General features: G+C 41.9%; 1 long non-coding RNA gene across 1 annotated transcript; it reads left to right on the top strand.

The window, feature by feature from the left end:
* Positions 1-838: 838 nt before the first annotated feature.
* LOC128326548 (uncharacterized) lies at positions 839-6,918 on the top strand. Its single transcript, XR_008308112.1, has 3 exons — positions 839-1,023; positions 6,237-6,322; positions 6,786-6,918. It is a non-coding gene; the product is annotated as an uncharacterized LOC128326548 (long non-coding RNA).
* Positions 6,919-7,152: the final 234 nt, after the last annotated feature.

Genomic DNA, 7,152 nt, shown 5'->3' with positions numbered 1-7,152 from the left:
AAATATAGGTTATGGAATATGCCAGTGGCTCTCAGACTATGGTCTGTGGAACACCAGTGGACCATGCACTCAATCTAGGTGGTCCACGGGGCTGGCCGGCTCTGAAGGAGAAAATGCATTATTGGTTAATATCCCTTCTGGAGTTCTTATGTTTCCAAAATTTCAAGATTAAAAAAACCCTGATCTCCATTTACCTGTCTTTGCAGGTCAAGGTTTCCACACACTCTCTGCAACTTTTGTAGTTTTCTTGAGGAAGTCTGATAGTATAAAATGTTCAACTTGTACTTTTTTTTTTTTTTAAAGTGTGCCAATGAGTTGGTGTCCACTCCTGGCGACCACAAAGCCCTATGGTTGTCTTTGCTAGAATACAGGAGGGGTTTACCATTGCCATCTCCCACGCAGTATGAAGTGATGCCTTTCAGCATCTTTCCTATATCACTGCTGCCCGATATAGGTGTTTCTCATTGTCTGGGAAACATACCAGTGGGGATTTGAACCGGCAACCTCTGGCTTACTAATCAAATACGGAGACATTTATATGAGTACCAAGTATGTTGAGGGGGAAATTAATAAATAGTAGACAATATATATGAATCTTGCCAGTTCTGGACAATGCACATTGTCCAGAACAATGTGTATTGTGAACAATTACACAATTTAATTGGGAATTCTACATCTATGATGAAAGTTCAATCTTTCTTTCTTTCTTTCTTTCTTTCTTTCTTTCTTTCTTTCTTTCTTTCTTTCTTTCTTTCAGATTAAAATACACGAAACAATGAAAACGCATTATTTTTTTTAAATTATTAAAATTAATTCTAATTAAAAGCCTGTGAGAACAGGTGAGTCCTGAGATGCTCTTATTTCAGCAGGGAGCATATTCCAAAAACCCTGGGGCAGCCACAGAGAAAGCCCAGTCCTGGGACACCACCAAATGACCCAGCGACAATCGTAACCGGACCTCTCCAGAAGATCGTAACAGGCGGCTGAGTTCATGATGAAGAAGGTGCTCTCTTATGGCTATAGGTATGCGATAAATTGTTCTGTTACAGTTTAGGTAGTACGTTTATCATGTAGCTCACAAACTATCATGTGGGTATTACTTTCATGTATATGCTGCCCACAGGGACATTTTGGCGGGGGTGACACAGCATGCTTCAGAGAGAAGGGGAGATCACTGGAAATCACTGCCCCCTCATGTGAGCACCTGCATGGCTTTAATGTGGAATGCAACAGCTGCTTGCACACTCCCTTTGCTGCATGCACACTTCATTCGTCAGGATATCAGCCTGCATAAACAAATAAGAGTCTTTGTGTGGGTCCACAAAGAAAGTGCAGGTATTTTCAGAGACTCATAGGGTTATAAAAGAGCCACCTTCCACTGAGCAGGGAGTTGTACTTGAGTCCCAACTCCAACATTCTATGATTCTAAGAATAGGGGTACAAACTATCAGGAGGTCCACCTGTGAACCAAGGATGATGTCAGAGGCCAGCATTACTGGATAGCTGATGAGGGCCCTGAAGTGTGAAAAGGGCCAACTCCTGATCCCTGAGACCATACCTGTGCCCATAGTCTTCATGAGGTGGTGGTGAAGTGGTTCTCTTGGGGCCTATTAGGTAAGAGGGGACCTGTGGAGGGCAGTTTGCTGAAGGCTTTCTGGATCTGGCCCTGGCTATGTGCTGTCGATTCCTTTAAACTAGGCTTGTGCAAGAAAACTTCCCAATGGACAATATTCCAAATCAACATGTGACCCAACTCCCTGAAAAAGACAGGGCTATCCAGTCACTACTGTAATGTTCAACGGTCAGTTTAAGAGTCAAAATAGGTTACCTCCATGCAGGTACATTTCTGACGTTCTCCCCTAGGATAGCAGACTGCAAATTGCTGTGTTTGTTTCTAATGTGTTTGTGCAGTGCCTGGTGTGACCCAAGGTCATGGTGCAATGTTTAGGTTCCAGTGCCAGAAAAATAACCATAGCTTTTGCATGGGCTGAGTTTTGTATGGCTGTCTTTGAATAGTTGACTCCTGGTCCATTTATGATGATATTATGGTTACACAGCTCTTTAATTCTAACAGAGGGCTTTTCATAATCTTTTTTCTTATTGACACATTTGACCATGTGTAGCACATTTTCACTATTTCCATTTTACAGGTAAGAAACTGCTGCTAAGAAACAGTAATGTCCAAGTTAACACACTTGCACCTAGCTTTAATAATAATCAGAATACTAAAACTATGTGTTATATATTAATTGCAGGCAACATTTAGGTGTTGTACAAAATTATTTTAAAAATATCTTGGGGAAAAGCTTATAGTGAATGTCCACAATCTGGTATACATTCATATGCAAATGTTACCAATCCCAGAAGAGTGTTGTGAATGCTTGAAAACTCAGAAATATATCAGTGAATATTCACAATCACTAAATATTGCTGTTGGCATTCACGTATGTATGCTGAAGACATTAATTATAAGATATCTTCATTTGTTGCATAGTACCATATGATAATACCATTTTCCTAATACCACAAACTAATTCAAGTACTCTTTATGAACAGCAACAAATAGTTCTACCTGATTTAGAAATCGATTGGCACATACAATCTGAAACCAACCCATTGTTTTTAAATGGAGAAAGCATAAACATTACAATATTTCCAGTAAGGAGCTGTGTAGCTTGGTAGTGTAATACAAATAGGTTATCTCAGCAATTACATTTTTATACTGTTTCCCCATAAACTGGAGGCTGTAAATATTCCACATTCCGCCCAGCCAACCCCTTCTCTTTTTGTGGCTGTTTCTGGCCACAAAGCGTTGCTTGATATCTCATTCTGATCGCAGCTGCAGATGAACCCTGTTTAGTGCAAAGCTTTTTTTTTTTTTAAGAGGCCTCTCATTTGACCATGAACTCTAGACAGTCTAGTTAGCGTTACTGTCAAGCATCCCGCGGTCTTTTTGAAAAGCAGGACTTGTCCGTGCTGCCCTCTGGCCAACTTCAGTGGGACTAAAGCACTATTGAGAGCCATCAAACTGCCTGACAGCTTGTCACCAGTGAGGCGCCATTAATTTACACACATTTTCCACTGTTTGGCATTTACCATGATAACTCTTTTCTTCCCAAGCAGCTCCCGTTTGCATTTAACACTTGGGTTAATTTTCATCAGAGTTTAAATTTAGCCATCAGTTATTTCAGGGGAGCTGTCAGCTAACATATGGAGGAGGGGGGGAAATCCTTCTGAATTTATAATAAAGTTGAATCTGTTGAATGTGAAACAAAAAGCAACTGCAATATACCACAAGGCCCCGATGGGGGGACTAGGGTCAGGAAAGAATAGCAGAGTGGATTAGTTGTTCTATTCACCAGAGTGGCATCTGAGCACCTCAGGAGCTTCTTGATATATCAAAAAATGATGGAAAGACACAGTTCAATTTGTCCCCCTTTTATAAAGGATAATTAACCTGTCAGTCTTGCTACTTTAACAACTTCATTAAATTGGAGCCGATATGGGTGCAGGGAACCCATGCTGGTTTTTGAAAAGAACACAGAGCACTTGCTGAAGTGATTTAGGAGGGCATTGAGGGTGAAAAATCCAAGATCATTATCATTGGGGGGTTGCTAAAAAAAATATGGAATGCGCTTTTTTAAATGATGTAATCCAACTGACTTTTATATGACCCTTGAGTGGTAATTTACTTAACTATGAAAGGTGAAAATAGAGTAGCAGGCCAACCAGGAAATAGAGGCACGTAGTTGAAAGATTGAGGTGATAAGGTTGCAAATGCTGTTGAACTGTTAAACAATCACAATGGTGCCTCCTAAAGGTGAGATACCTTTTACAAGCAGCAAGCTAAATAGGGGGAAAGGGGCTATTATAAAATTAATGTAACATTGAGGTTTGTGCATTGTTTTTTCTGGGATGGGGTGGCCTACGGGAAGGGGTGCTGTTGCTGCCGCCGCTAAAGAAACGGCAGGAAAAACATGGAGTGGTGGGGTCGAATGCTGCTGCGTTTCTCGCCAGAATGGAGATGCTGGGATAACAGGAAGCACAAGGACTCTGGGCTTCTTCTTTCTCTAGCCTCATTCATACTTTATAAAATTGCCCCATTGTAGAAGTGTATGGTGGAGCGAAGGGGGAGGAAGTCCCGCCTCCACTGTGTCAATCAGCAGTATGCCCCACTGCTCATACTTACAGTAGGGCGTGTCTGAAGAGAGATGAGCCAAAAGCGTGATGACGGGTGTTTCTGTGATTGCAAGACTGGATCGATCCAGTTGTGACCACCATCACACTTTGGACTTTCCTCTCTTCAGACAAGCCCCACTGTAAGCGTGAGTGGCAGGGTGCGCTGCTGATGGATGTGGTGGGGGCGGGACTTCCTCTCCTTTTGCTCCGCTGTACACAGCCACAGTGAGGCGATTTTATAATGTCTGTAGGAAACTTTGGTTTTCCATAATTAAAGTCAAACATGGGTACCTCTCTCTGTGGTCATATGTGCATTCTGCCTCCACATTGGATGATTTTGCATATGACTCCTGGGAAGTGAGGATGGGTGATGGGATGGTTGCCAGAACCTAAGGGGTATACTCGTGAGTCAAATGGGCCGTAAGCCAGAATTTGGCTTTTTAAAAGCCAAATCTGTCCACCTAGGCGGGAGATGTAGAAGTTTCACTACAGAGATTACAGAGGTGTTAGGAAACCAGATCTAATGAGGCACTTGTGCTTCCTGTTGCTTGCATTTCAAGATTGTGAGGGGCTCTTAACAAAAGCAAACAGAAAAGCTATCATTTGTATCCAGATTCCCATGTGTATGCCCATATGCATCACACCACAGTGGGGGAGATTAAGGAAAAAAACAATCCTTTATTGTTTCATCAGTTCAGCAGACAGCTCAACAGCCTTGTTGCTTTCTCACCCAACTCAAGAATTGTTCCGAGGTTTCTTTCCCTCCCTCCCCACACCTGCCGGAAGGTTCTACATGATTTGTCTCTTAAAGGGACAGTATTATATTAACAAGCAACACAAACAAAGCCCCAACCAAACTGAATGACATTTCAATTGCCTTTCACATATTCACCTAGAAGCTTTCTAGAAGGCTTCTGTCATTGGAGAATACAGATTGCAAGGAGTGTGTGCATGAATAAGCTAGCTCCACAGGAATGACTGGGTGACTCCTTACAGATGGGAGCAGTGTTCCCTCTAAGGTGTGCACATGTGCATGCACTTACAAGTTTTTTGATGTCCCCTCAGTTAATTTTAGATCCCGCTCAGGTTGAATCAGGAATGCCCCACTCTGAATGCATATGCATGCACACTGCCTTGCTACTGCAGCCCAGAACCAAATTCATTCCACACACAGATGAAAAAAATTAGAGAGAACACTGCATGGGGGACCTTTATATGCACATCCACACATGCAAACTTACACAGGATTCCAAGGCAGGTGAATAATGTGAGGTGCTGAATCATGAGACCTGCCCTCTGTATGCCAAGACTGCAGTGGTGCTCTTACCCCTGGACTTACCCCTGGGGGCCAAAGCCCAGGGCCTCCACACCCCCTGCCCCCCCCAATCCTCTAAAGAGGACTGTCCCGGGTGGCGTGGTCACTTCTGGCCTGCACTGTGCTGGGCGGCTGAGTGCTGGGTGCTTTATGACCTGTGCTCGGTGCTTTAGAGAAAGGGGGGAGTTGGCAAAGAAAAATGCTGGATTGGAATATGTTAAGTTGCATGTTGAAATGTTTCTGCTACTGCTACTGCATATTTGCGTAAAGATACCCCATGTTTTAAAAATACTGTGTTTGTCACTGTGTGTGTGTGTGTTGTGTGTGTCTGTGTAGGGCGATGATACTTAACTTGCAGTGCCAGGGGACCTCCGGTGGGGTGGGGGTTCCAAAGGCCTTTATTTATTTTTATGTATTTTTTACATTTTATATCCCGCTCTTCCTCCAAGGAGCCCAGAGCGGTGTACTACATACTTAAAGTTTCTTCTCACAACAACCCTGTGAAGTAGGTTATGCTGAGAGAGAAGTGACTGGCCCAGAGTCACCCAGCAAGTATCATGGCTGGATGGGGATTTGAACTGTGGTCTCCCTGGTCCTAGTCCAGCACTCTAGGCTCCAAAATTACCTTAGTGCAACTCTGCAAGACTGGCACAAGATTTCATTATGTGTATCGAAGCCATTAAGCCAACCCACATGGATGTGGATAAGTTCAAATGCATTTGTTTTATTTTTCATATTTCAGTTCAACCGTAACCTTCCCTTCCTCCACAAAGGTTCAGGCAACATTCAGAAAGTATTCCTCTTTTATCCCCACAACAATCAGACAAGGTAGGTCAGGCAAAGAGACTGCAAGTGGCTGATTCTGACTTTAGTTGCTTGGCAACTCAAACTTTGGGAATATGCATCAATAGCTAAAATTACTGCATATACTAAGAATAAATCTGAAGACTTCTTTCAGACATGGAACCATTTATTCAATATAATATATTGCAGGGTTTAGTGCTTCATCCGAGATTTGGTTTTTCTTTGTAGAGAGACTTAAGGCAGACAGTTGTGTATAGATAGCAGGAGCATCAATTTTATTGTTATTGTTATTAATTTTTTACTTTTTTAGTTATATATTTTTCAGAGTAGGGGAAGGAGGGGAGAGAGATGTTGGTTGAAGGAATTCAGGTTGATACATACAGATTGTAATGAGAATTGGTGTATTTTTATTCTATTTTCTTTCTTTTCTTTTCTTCTGTTTTTTTATGTCTCTTGTTTTTATTTCTGATAAAACAATTTAAAAAAGAGAGAGACTGCAAGTGGTCCGAGGCTTCACATCATCTTTGGGGCTGACTGAGGAAATGTCCCTGCCTGCTATGGGTCCTGAGCTGTGGAGGATTCTGCTCTTTGAATTCAACAATTTTAAACAGGAAAAGGGTAAACTTTTACTTGTTTTGTATATGCATTCACTCATTCAGTAATGATAAAGTTGAGAGGAGGAGCTCAGAAAATGAGGAGTGTTTACACTAACTAGAACAAATTGTTAACCACTTAGAATGCTTATTATAATCAAAATGGGAATTGTAAAATCATAAAATGGTAAAATGGTATAATAATAAAATAGTATTAACTATATCTGGGCCAGGCACAGAGCATCTGCTGCTCTAGTTTCC

This window comes from Hemicordylus capensis, chromosome 1 (genome assembly GCF_027244095.1).
Source record: "Hemicordylus capensis ecotype Gifberg chromosome 1, rHemCap1.1.pri, whole genome shotgun sequence".
NCBI classification, from domain to species: domain Eukaryota; kingdom Metazoa; phylum Chordata; class Lepidosauria; order Squamata; family Cordylidae; genus Hemicordylus; species Hemicordylus capensis.
The sequence above is the reverse complement of the archived record's forward strand: the minus strand, read 5'-3'. Positions and strand labels throughout refer to the sequence as shown.